The 12,388-nt window shown below is 39.3% G+C and overlaps 1 long non-coding RNA gene across 1 annotated transcript; it reads right to left on the reverse strand.

Moving 5' to 3' along the window:
• Positions 1-5,592: 5,592 nt before the first annotated feature.
• On the reverse strand, positions 5,593-6,848 carry LOC122781093. The gene is made up of 4 exons (XR_006361756.1): positions 6,629-6,848; positions 6,238-6,370; positions 5,901-6,125; positions 5,593-5,812 (listed from the first exon to the last, which is right to left on the reverse strand). It is a non-coding gene; the product is annotated as an uncharacterized LOC122781093 (long non-coding RNA).
• Between the last annotated feature and the right edge of the window lie 5,540 nt (positions 6,849-12,388).

The raw sequence follows: 12,388 nt of genomic DNA on the forward strand, positions 1-12,388 counted from the left end.
CTCCCCTTCTTCAAAATGCCTCAGCTGGTCGACTGATCGTTCTGGTCCAGGACACGCATGCACACACACACACACACACACACACAGACACACGCGCACACACACGCGCGCGCACACACACACACACACACACAAGCATCTGATAAGTCAAACTCCCCATCTCAGACTAATCAGTTGACTGCACTAATTGCAAATGCAAATATGCAAATTTATATTAATTAATTACTCCACTAATTAGTTCTCTTGTCTTTTCAGGTAATAAATCATAGTGTGGTTGAGAGAGGATGGCGAGAGAGAGTTAGAGAGTGAGGGAGAGATGGCAGTGATCTTTTGTCTGCTGGAAACGCCTGTGTTCAAATTTGAATCAGATCCTGTGATGTTTCCGGGACGATACCATCACGGCGTCCTCCACTGAGACCCCCTTGACTTTCCGTGCTTTCACAACATTCCTTACCTAATTAATTGTTTCCACTGATACTTTATGTCCCATACAATACATGGGTGGAGGCGCTGTAATCTGAGAAGGATAACAAATAGCAGCGGCTGGTAAATCAGGCATCTCGCTGACTTCTTGCCTGTCAGCTCCTTTAATTATCACATTATCAGCTTTTATAGACACGGAGCCGTGGTGTAGAGCTGCAAATGAATCCGGCGCTGAAAGCATGCTGAGTTGCAAATGTTTCTCAATGGATGTCAGCGTTTAAAAGGGAGTCTGTGTCTGGATGATGAGTGTGAAGTTGGAAGTGGTCAAGGAGATATGTGATGATATGCCAGTGATTTATGATTCAGTAACAAAAAGCTAATTCACTACATGTGTTTGCAATCACTTCTGTACACTAATTTATTTAGTTAAACCGCGTGAAGCAGGAGAACTGAACTCCAAAAATAAAATCAAAGACACAAAGGCAATGCATGTGTACCCCCACCTCCCCATCTCTCACTGACTCTATAATCAGGTCTCAACAGTTCATTTTCAGTTTTTCAACAACTCTCGCTGTTTATTTTGCATTGCTTTACTCACGTGTATGTATAAATATCTGAACCCAAAACACAAATGCTAAATGATGAGGTCTTTGAGCTGCCCTAAAAAAACAAGTGCAAGTTTGAGTGTGTGTGTTGATAGCTAATACCATGGTGAATATGTCTGCTAAACAATTTCAGACTCACATTCTCACACCACACCATTAAGCGGTTGTTTATGTTGGGTCTGGTGTGATTAGTAGCCTTTTTTTCATATAATTAAACATTCCCATATGCCCAAAGTATCATTGTCTACCGTCAGTGTTGAGTCTTCAGGGCCTCCGTATGTGAGAGATGCACAGGTTTAGGAGCCAATCCCAGCTGGAGGAAACCTACATGCACATGGGGAGAACAAGATTCAAACTGGTGACCTTTTTGCTGTGATGCTACAAAGCTAGCCACTGGACCTCTGTGTGAACCTGTACGTAAAGTCTAACGTAAAATCTGCAGAGTTTGAACTGTAAATATACATTACCAACACATAAATTACTATTATGTGTATTGTACTACTTTGTTAGTATAGAAAATAAGTAAAAGTTTAACATCGCAAATGTCACTTAAGTAAAAGTTCATATATTCATATCTCATTAACTTAAAATACTCATGATGCAGATATTGTGCCTTAAACATACAGTATATATTACAGAATCTAATTGTTCTTATGCAGATTTTACTACCATTACCATTGTTTTTTATACATGTATACCTATTGTGTACACACACACACACACACACATGCACGCATACAATGAACAGAAACAAAGGAAAACAAATTTAACAGAAGATTTAAAAAGCATAAACAAAAACACAATATCCAGAGTTTAACATGGATTACATATCCTAAAGGCCCATAATCAGAATCTTACACATAATTCTCATATTAGTCATCCTCTAGCAAACCCTCAAGATGGGAAAACAAGTGTCTCCCTACCTATGGCAAGAATTCTGTTATTTGGATCAGAAATATAGTATAATTAAAGAATTAAAACAACTTTTGCTAACAGGGGACTTAAAGTGTTACAGATGTAAAATAAAAAAAATGTTCATGTTGCCATCATTCCAAGTGGTGTTTTTTGAAAAAATAGATTGTAAAAACTCTAAGTTTCTGTTTGGTTTCCTTGGCGAGATGTTACTGCACATTTTACAACCTTCACCCACCACAGAAGGCTCCCATGATGAGGAGACGAGAGCTGAGGATTGTGGGGCTGATTACCAGAGGCCAGGTCCTGGACGAGTGTCCTCCAGCTGTGCTGTTCTACCCAATTAGAATCTCCATATGCTGCCCCCACTCAGCTGCTGAGTGGCCACACCTCCCACCCACACAGGTGGAGCACCACTGTATGTGTTTGTGTGTGTGTGTGGCTGCCTTTGTTGTGACTGTCTGTCGACACAAATACACCGGTGAGAAAGCACCGGTGAGTTTCTCCCATTTCTCTGTCTTTAAAAACATACATCGCCTCACAGATTTGGATTTAATTCCGTGAGATGTTTCACCACTGAGTTGCTTTTTTAATCCCAACTCACCTGCTCGCACAAACAAAGTGACTGCGGCTGTCACTGCTCCTTTGATAAGACACACAGAGAAATTTAGGTGGGTGGCAAAGAAATGCTAATAGTATTAAAATATGGAGGTATGAATAATGGATATGTTTTTGAAAATGTATAATGTAAAGATTGGTTTCAGACAGACATGGGATGCAGACGTGAAACGTTGCTGCAGGCACCTCGTTCGCTCTTTCAAAGCACAAGCTGTTCGCACACTGTTCAAAGTGGCTGTGACAATCTGTTGTGGGCAGAATGCAACGATAAAGTGATGAGATAAATAAAAACTTGTCAGATACATATTTAAGTATGAGTCACATATTTGGTTTTATGCAAGTATTGTTTGAAACGGATGATAAACTCTGTTTACTGAGGTGCAAATCAGACAAGGTGGTGAGTGACAACCTACAGCAGCTATATACTCTATATGTAAATGTTTATGTTCTGTGAATACACAGATAACATGAACACATTAAGGCGCGTGAAACACTTTTATTGCATTTTCCACAGCAGCTTAGATTTTCTTTTTTCAAACATGAAGCCCAGACGGCTGACAGTGAAGTAATTTTCTCACCTAATCGACACTCTTGGTGTTGATATGATTCTTTTCTTCCCCTTCTCTCATCAACTGTCCTCAACTCCCTGTTGCCTTCGCTGTGTCTGACACCGACACTCATTTACAGCTAAAGAGTTTTGTGATGTGCACACAAATTCTGTTAGAAATGTCCCAACCTCAGTGTAAACCCCTGGCTCTATATAACCAAAGTGATGATAAACATAATGATTTAACAGCTTCTATATTAATTCTGTATACTTTCACTAACAACCCATGTGACCCAGGGAGGAGACCCATTTGCTCACCACATTTGTCACTTTTATTAAAATTTGAGTTTTATGATCTACATGAGAAAGAATATGACATAATTGCATAATATAAAAATTCTAAAACAATTTATTACATATTATACAAAGTAAAAAGTATAGTGTGTCCATGTACGTGAGATACTGAAGTGGTAGCAGGTCAAATACTGTCACCATGCCTTTTAGAGTTGCTGCTTTAATGTTGATCAGCTGCACTGGATCGTTTAGCTTGAACCATAAATAAGGGAGAATTATGTTTATTTATTTAATTTTCGTTCATTGATAATTTGCTTGGGGTCCATGGAGAAAACATAGTTGGTCCATGTCCAGTTCCAGACCTCATATTATATCAGTTTCAGACAGCTTCAGACAAGTATCTTTGCAATTCAGTGTAAGCATAAACAGTCATCAGATCCAATTCTATCTTGCATATATTGCACATGTGTGGTTTGTGGGAGGATTGGACTGGTGTCTGTGATGGTGATTGACTTGTGCATTCTGTATATAATCTTAAAAGGCCCCACTGTTAATTTTAGCATGATTTAAAGCATGACCAACAGGGGACCGGAAACATGTCCCCTCTTGGCATGGAGGTCCGAAATTACAAACGTTTTTCGTAATATCCTGGAGACTCACTCTAACTTCAAACCAAGTCTAACCTCATCCTGACCAAACAACATATCTTCATTGATACAACTTTTTCACTTCCGATACGATATCGATATTGCAGCCTTGAGTATTGGCCAATACCGATATTGAGCCTATATGATATCAGCACGAATCATACATACTTCAATTACATATTTTGTAGTGTGGAATGTTAGAATAGGCTTGATCAAGTGATATTACTTAAACAGAACAATAGTCAGCAACCGTAGGTATGAGAAAAAATGACCCATTTATTAACCAATGGGTTACATAAATTTTAACCTTCAACATAAGAATATACATTTTTTTGCCATGTTAATTTCATACAGTCTATAGTTAATTTCATCAGGAGGAAGGTACCGAGTGCTAATGAGGGTGTTTTCAGAGCACCCGTGTTTCACAGGTAACAGTGTGTCTTCAGAGAACACCCCCCTTGTTTTCACTGTTTTGGATTAGCCCAACCCACACAGTGACTCGTCCGGCAGGAAAACCCGGAGCCCGGCCCCGTAGACGTACTTAGCTCCGTGTGTGGACCTTCAGGACACATTTAAAAAACAAAGCTCTTGGCATGGCTGGTTTTGGGGTATAATTAACAAACGGAAGCAGTTGAAAGTCAACAGGTGGCGCTGGTTTATGAAATGTTTTAGCAGTTCGCCACAGGATGAGCTAGTGTGGTGCTTATGGCTAACTCACATTTGCTGTGCAGCTTCGTAGCCTCTGATTTCTGAGGTTAAAGAAAAATGTTTAACCTCTGAAGTAGCAGTAGCACACACACTGTTGTAGGGCGATACCAATAAATTTTCGATACCGGTACTGATACCTTCACTTCGATACTGGTTCCTGAACAATACGTCTTTCGATAACAGTTTTTTAATATCAGTTCTAAAAAATAAACTTGCATTACACATTGCGGTACAAATCTTGAGTTTTTCTTTTTCAACTTTGGTATATTTACACTCAAGTTTTCTTAACCGAAAAAATAAATTATTTGCGCTGCAAAATTAACAAGTGAACAAGGACCTCAGAGAAACTTGGTTTCTTAGCAGTTCTGCTTAAGGAAAATTAACATGTCTGCTTTCTCTGGTCCAGAGTCCAGAGTAGAAAATGTATGCTCTGAGGGTGTGGAAGATGCTCGTACACAGAGATACCTGGTTGCCAAGTTTGATAGCAATGGCAGAGTGTCCCTCATATTCCACCACCAGGTCACAGGATTCACTGAGGTTAGGGTAGATGGCAGACCTCTGTATCTCTTCCTGAACCTTCTCTTTGGTGCTGAGAGTGTTCTCTTCTTGTCCAGTTTATATTGCCATGACCTCATCAGCAAATAGCTCCTGAAAGAGCTTTGGCCTCTTCTGGAAACAAAAAAAAGGCAATCAGGGTAGATGCCAACAAGTTAATTTTGTTCTGAAAGTGAAATGGGGCAAAAAACAGGATCGATCGATCGATCTCTCTCTCTCTCTATTTTTTTACCAGTGTTGCTACTGTAGCTGTACAGCCTTCATCAGACAAGTTGTCATCATGGCCAACAACTGCCTCTTCAAGGTCCTGCTCCATCTGCTGGGCCATTTACCTTTTATTCTGTATTCAATAGATGGCCATACAAACTCAGAATACAATTTCACACCTGTTGTGAGGTCCTACTCATCTCCTCTAGTCTGGTCCTCACTTCATCAGCCACTTTCATCTTAAATCTTGGGTCTAAGGCTGTGCCCTCCTCCAAGAACTGCCTGATGCTCTCATCCTGCAGGACAAAACAAATAGTATAGTAGTCATGTCTCTTGGTTATCAAATGTAAACAAATGAGAAATTAACAGGATTGTGCTACACACTTTGTATCGTTTTGTCAACCCATATATTGTTCTTGATGATCTGTAAAGGGGCAGTCCTCATCAGTTACTGCAAAGTGGTGCTGTAGTTTCCCCAAAATGGGCAGAATCTGGCCCAGAGTTGGACTCCTTTCAGCAGAGATGTAGATGGTTGAAGTATAGAGGATCTTCATGAGTCTGACAAACTGTTCAGCTTTTCTGCAGTCTTCATCAGAAAGTCTGTCCAGTCTGAAAGAAATATACACATTGTTTTATTAGCTAGACTACAGCTTTTTAAGTATGTTAGTTCACACTGATGATGGAATAAGGTAATATCAATATCTATCCTTATCTACAATACCTGTCTCGCTCCCTTGTTTTTTTAACCGAGGGGCCTGAATGGCAGGAAACTGCTCCAGAAAAACACTCCACCATCAGGAACAGGCTGTTCTACCTGTTCTTCACATCCAGAATGACAGCATGTTCTGGAAGACCTAGAGAGAGACAGTGTGTGTGTGGTTGTCAAAATAGTTGGATTTTTTTTTTCCAGTCATTTTTCCACTCGCAGGCATTGTCCTCCTCCTCACAGCAGGGCCAGAGGCTTCTGTTAGGACAAGCTAAACATAACAGTGAGCTGTTTAACAGCCGATGCAATATATTTTGACAAGCTAAGCGTTATCAATCACTGTCTGCAGCAACTTTAACTTAAGTAAACAAACATACAATACGAATGTTGCTACACGTAAACTTACCTGTTGAAGCCCCCAACACAGTGCCGCCAGTACCCGCTATACACGTGGACGCACCGGAGGCGGGTGGTGGAGATTTTAAATCAGCCTCTCGCTGCGTTACATCCTCAGTAGGGCTGTGGATGGCTGTGGTCCACTCTTCAAGCAACTTTCTGCTCGTAGATTGATGCCGTGCATGATCAGGTGCTTCATCAAATTTGTAGTGCTGCCGCACTTAGCGGTGACATCTTTTTGACAGATATTGCATCGCACAGTATTACTATAACCGTTACTATTAAATCACATGACATTATTCTACTTCCACTTTTCACTCTAAATATCTGCCACATATATACACAGTACATATATATTCAGATGCTGGATATAGTGGGTTAAATCACTGTAAATGAGCCTGTGTACATTTACAGTACAGTACTTTAACCAAGATTATTATCCATCAATAATGTATTTTAACATAAATGCATTTATACACCTTAAATTAAATAAAACCGTAAATTAATATTTGAGCAGCTTCAGTGCAATAAAACACATATCGTACATCATAGTTATCAAAGAACAATAACTAGTAACACAACCTAGCATCGTATCAACACAAATATGCATCATATGCCGTCTCTCGCTCTCATTTAACTACAGTAGTGGCAGGTTAGCTTACTTAGCCACACTGTTAACATTCACATTACATTTTACAGTGACTATCTGAGCTATCGTAGCAGTAGCGCCATTCACAATTAGCGTTAGCGTTGTGCTAACTTAGCATGCGATATTATAGGTTTACACTGTTCACAATGATACAGAGAGTACCGCTGTGGGTTCAAAAATTAGGAAACATTCCTTTAGTCCCGACTTGTTTAAGAAAAGTGTCTCAATGAAAGGCATTGCACACAACAACTATATCACAAGCTAACAACGAGGCTTAGCCTCTCAGCATGTAGCAGCCATGCTTACCGGAGTTCTCTCAGAGGGCTCACACTGAAACGGCTCCTCTTATCCAATAAAAACACAAGACTCGTTCCTAATAAGCGAAAAACTTATCTTTGAGGTGCTTTGAGGTGATAAACCATGCGTTTTCGACCTCTAAGTTGTATTTCTTACCTATGTTCATTCGGCTCCCTCACTAATGTGGTCTCTCGGGTCAGCGAAAGGGCACACACTTGACAGTGGGTACAGGGCTAGTGCGCCCCCTTGTGGTGAGGCATGGTAACAACGATTAAATTACACAATGGGTTTCGTAACCATGTGGGTTACATAAGAGATAGGGATTTCTTGAAAACTTGATTGTTTTTTGTGACGTCATGTTACTAAAATTTAATGGGAACATACCCATCACAAAAAATTCAGATTGGTCCGTCAAAAACTTAAGACAGGAGGTTGCTAAGGGACAAACTTACAGATAAACCCACATAACCTCCTTGATTGAAGTAATAATGCTTAACGATAACCTTTAAACTTATCACAATTTACATGTTACCTCTGACTTTGAGCACACTGTTACACTGTGTAACAGCTAGTGTAATTCCATCTTCCTCACATCAAACAACAGTTGGAAAAGCAACATTTTGATGCTTTCCCGAGAATGACTCATCAAAGACGGTCGCCAGATGAGCGACTGTCAAGACGATTTAGGTGCAGACAGACAGATGTTTCCATCTAGTTACTGTGACAAATTGGTCAACATCCCTGGTGTAGTCTCAAATATGGTTTTATTGAATTTATATTGTTTCCACTGATTCTGGCTTTAACACTGAAATAAATCTCAGTAAAAAGAAAATAAAAGTGTATACTAAAACATACATGCTAAGAAAACCTGCTGTTTTCAAAAAGTCTGAATGTCTTAAAAAGCTACCAGTAGTGAAATACTAGTCAAAATAAATGTACGGTTAAAAAAAAAATGCCTATATTTATCTATCAGAAACGGACAGGAAGTTTGCTAAAAAAAAAAGGCTACCAAGTTAGCCAACATAATACACCACTGACATCCGTCTTCACTGAAAAGCATAACTTTAAAACGTTTTTATTAACTTTTTTTTAATTAAAGTGATGCAAAGATGAATTGGACTGAAATTACAAGTGCATTTACCCCCAAGTTGCTCAACTGCACCCCTCTGTCTTCGCTCTATTAAACACCACTGTTAGCATTGACAATATCTCCTGACACTTTGCCATCTGTGTGTGTAACCAGTTTTAGCGAGAACAAGCAGGATGTTGTTGTACGTGTTTAATTGCTTTGAGGTTGTTTTCAAGTGAAAATTGGTGAATGGCACCTCAAAATAGAGTAAGCACATCAAAGGAAATGAGCACTGATGGAAAGAGCTTTAAGATATTTTGGAGTGTTAGGTATTTAGATGCTATAAAGAAAGACTATTGCAAGAATTAGCCCATTCAAAATGTTACTGAAACTATGAGTCTAATTGTCAAATGTACAAATTACTAGACTTATATACTACTAATAAAAGTAGGTTCCAGTATGTTTCATAGTTTATATTATTATTAACTTCAAAGTGGTATTGTTTTGACTATTGCTGGTCAAGATGCTGATTTGGACTCTTAATAAGATGGTTTAAATCACAAAACGGGCTAAAAACATATTTTGAATCAATGAATGAAATAAAAAAAAATATTTCCAATGATTGTAACTTAAACAACGTCTTACCAAATGAGTGGCAAAAGCAGTACAAGCCATCAAACAAACGATTAGATTTCCATGTAGAACCAGTGGACATAACATGAAGGACTGGACAGGAACACCTTTACTGCCGATGTGGTCGTTTGTTACACAGCAGGAAAATCACAGGTGTAATCAATAAGATTAAGAAACGACTCCAGCTTGTTGCTGGCTCCTGTTATTGAACCTGCTGGTTCACTTTCATGTCGCACTGGGACACTTGATGCACCTGAGCCTTCATTAAAGACATCGGTGTCACCTGTGCTTCTCCTGTGACACATTAACATGTCTGCTGGCGATGATTGATTTCATGGTCTCATGATGTTAATCCTGTTGGATTTGTCAGTGGTGGAAAATAAAAAGAAACAATATAATAAACTTAAAATACATACTTATTTCTACATCAACTGGTATATTTCAATAAATAAATTAGGATTTTACTGTTACATTTTATTATAATAATCTTCTGAGCTGCTGGATTAAAACACAGTAAACAGAGACACAATTATGAGTCAAAAAAAGGAGACAACAGTCCAGTAAAAAGGGGAAAACATTCACAATCTTCTTATTTCTTATCTTATCTTCACTTCACTCTTACACTATTCAAAATGTAATGTAATGATTTCACACAAAAGCAAACATTGGAGATAATTATATTATTATTGTTCATAATAATCATTATCACTTTTTCTGAACACACAAACACGCATGATGTTTATAGTTCTATAATTATGATAAAGAGGGATTTTCACTTGCAAATCTTCTTTGTCTGGACATACGAGGAGCCTCCTCTCGACTCAGCATCATCTGCTGAGTGTCACGATGCCGCAGCCATGATCGGGGTCTGCTCTGCTCCTTGTGCCTACCCGAGGTGGTTGCGGTTGGCAGCCTCAACTCGTCACCTTACAGGCTTCCAGAAAGGGAAGCACTTGACTGCCAGCAGAAATTGCTTCCTCCTGTTTGGGGGTCAGCCTGGAGTCAAGATGAGGGAAGCTTGGCTCTTTAAGAGCTGGGCCAATTCCCAAACAAACCAGCAGCTTGTGCCACAGGGGCCTTTGATTCTGGGCTCTCAATCAGTCACTCTAAATAGGGCTCTGTGCTCTTTCCAATGAATAGATGGGCTTTCATTTTTATTAAGCAGCTTGATGTGTAATGTCTACTTTACATGCTGCACGATGGGCTCGTGTGTAGTTAAGTGGCAGAACATGCTGTCACTTGTTGTTAAGTTGGATGACGGAGTCCCAGAAGGCTGGTTACACTGACATGTCACAGTGTCTGAACCAGAGTCAAACTTTATTTTTCAGCCTTACTTTACAGTTGAAAAGATTCATCAATTCACTGATCAATAAATGTAATTGTTGATTAACAGCATGTTATTCCAGTGTGTCAAATGGGAAAGTCATAAGTGCTGTGTCAAAAACACAACACTTATGACTTCAAAAATAAAAACACAACACGTATGACTAACATCTGATGAAAATAAGCTTTGAATATCTCTGCCATGACCTCTGACCTCCCCCAGGTGTGGTTGTTTTCCTTTGATGAAGGTTCAGAAAATGTCAGAGCTGCATTTCCTGGCAATTTACGGAGAAGAAGTCTCAAGAATCTAGGTAATGGTGGCACTTAAGTGCAAAATTCATCTGCAAATCACAGAAAAAAAGTCAAATTAAGAAAATAAAAAAAAAACAGTTTTTAAAAAAAATAGACAACAGAAATGCTGAAATAAACTGAATAAGAGAACAATGGTAAATCATGAAACAACAAAACTCACCAACGGCAATCAAAAACATCAAATTAATAACAGGAACATTTATTTGTTTTTATTTTGTGCTGCTTTCTTGTTCTGTTTTAAACCAAAATAATTTTAATAATCTGTAAGAAAACAAAACAAAGTATGAACAGAATAGCGTTTGTGATTTGCCACCGAGGACAGAGACAGAGTCATGGATGAAATCACACCCACCTCCCCCTGATCCTGGAGCCCAGCCCAAGCCAATGGGACAGGAGGTGGGGGCGCAGCACAAATAGCGACACATACTCACATACATTATGCATGAACAAATTGCATTTGCACATGTTGTCTTTCTTATGCCCAAAAAACACGTTTTCATAACTCGTAACCATGAATCCTGAAGGAAACGAACAAAGCAAGAGTTTATGGATCTGTAAAAACCAAAATGATGGAACCACCGCAGGACAAACATAAAAGCTGGAGTTAGCAGCAAAAGAAACTCATTTGCACTTTTTTCTTTTTGCATTTTAATAATGACCAAAACTAAAAGTTCTGTAAATCAACACTGAGCCAGAACAAACACCCCCCACACACACACACACAAATCTTACTTTGTTGCCACATCAAACTTCTCACTCGAGCCAAAAATAAGCATTAAACGCTCTTTAAAATACTGTTGATGGCTGTTGGTTACAGGCAGCCCCATTCTCATGCCTGGCAACGGTCTTTTATGGCGAGGGACCTAATACAAGATTTCTGTTCTAGTGAAAACACAGTGGCCATTGGCACCAAGGAACAGCTGCCGTGTAATTGAATTAACATTTGCCTTCTGCTCCAGCACTCGGCGCCGTGTAGAGAACTCATACGCATCCCTCCACAAGCTCCATCAACCTGCTCATGAATATGCATGATATGTACGTTACAAATATGTTCTGTGCCCACTGTTTGTGGAGGTGCTTATATGCTGGATAAAGAGCTATTTACACTGTCTATGTTGGGACAGTGACATGCAGCACATCAACTCCATGGGTCCAGTTGAGAGCAGGATGAGAGCAGTGATGCTGCAGGAACTGCGGTCTTTGATTTGAAGTCTAACAGAGACATCTAGTGGATAACTGCCCGTGTGTCACGTTTATAGCGGTTTAATCACTGCAGGATGACGTTCACTGATTGTAATTAAAATGAACAACTTCTGCTCCTCCGCTGTGTGCAAAACATGAAACACGCTGGAGGCCTGAACCCAACCTGTGCCACTGACACTGGGTTTATTAGCGAGAAAAAGATGCAAAATGACAACAAAGGAAGCAAAAAAAAACAATAACCAACAATAAAAATGATACAAAACTACAACACAGATTAATACAGT

This window comes from Solea senegalensis, linkage group LG1 (genome assembly GCF_019176455.1).
Source record: "Solea senegalensis isolate Sse05_10M linkage group LG1, IFAPA_SoseM_1, whole genome shotgun sequence".
NCBI lineage: Eukaryota > Metazoa > Chordata > Actinopteri > Pleuronectiformes > Soleidae > Solea > Solea senegalensis.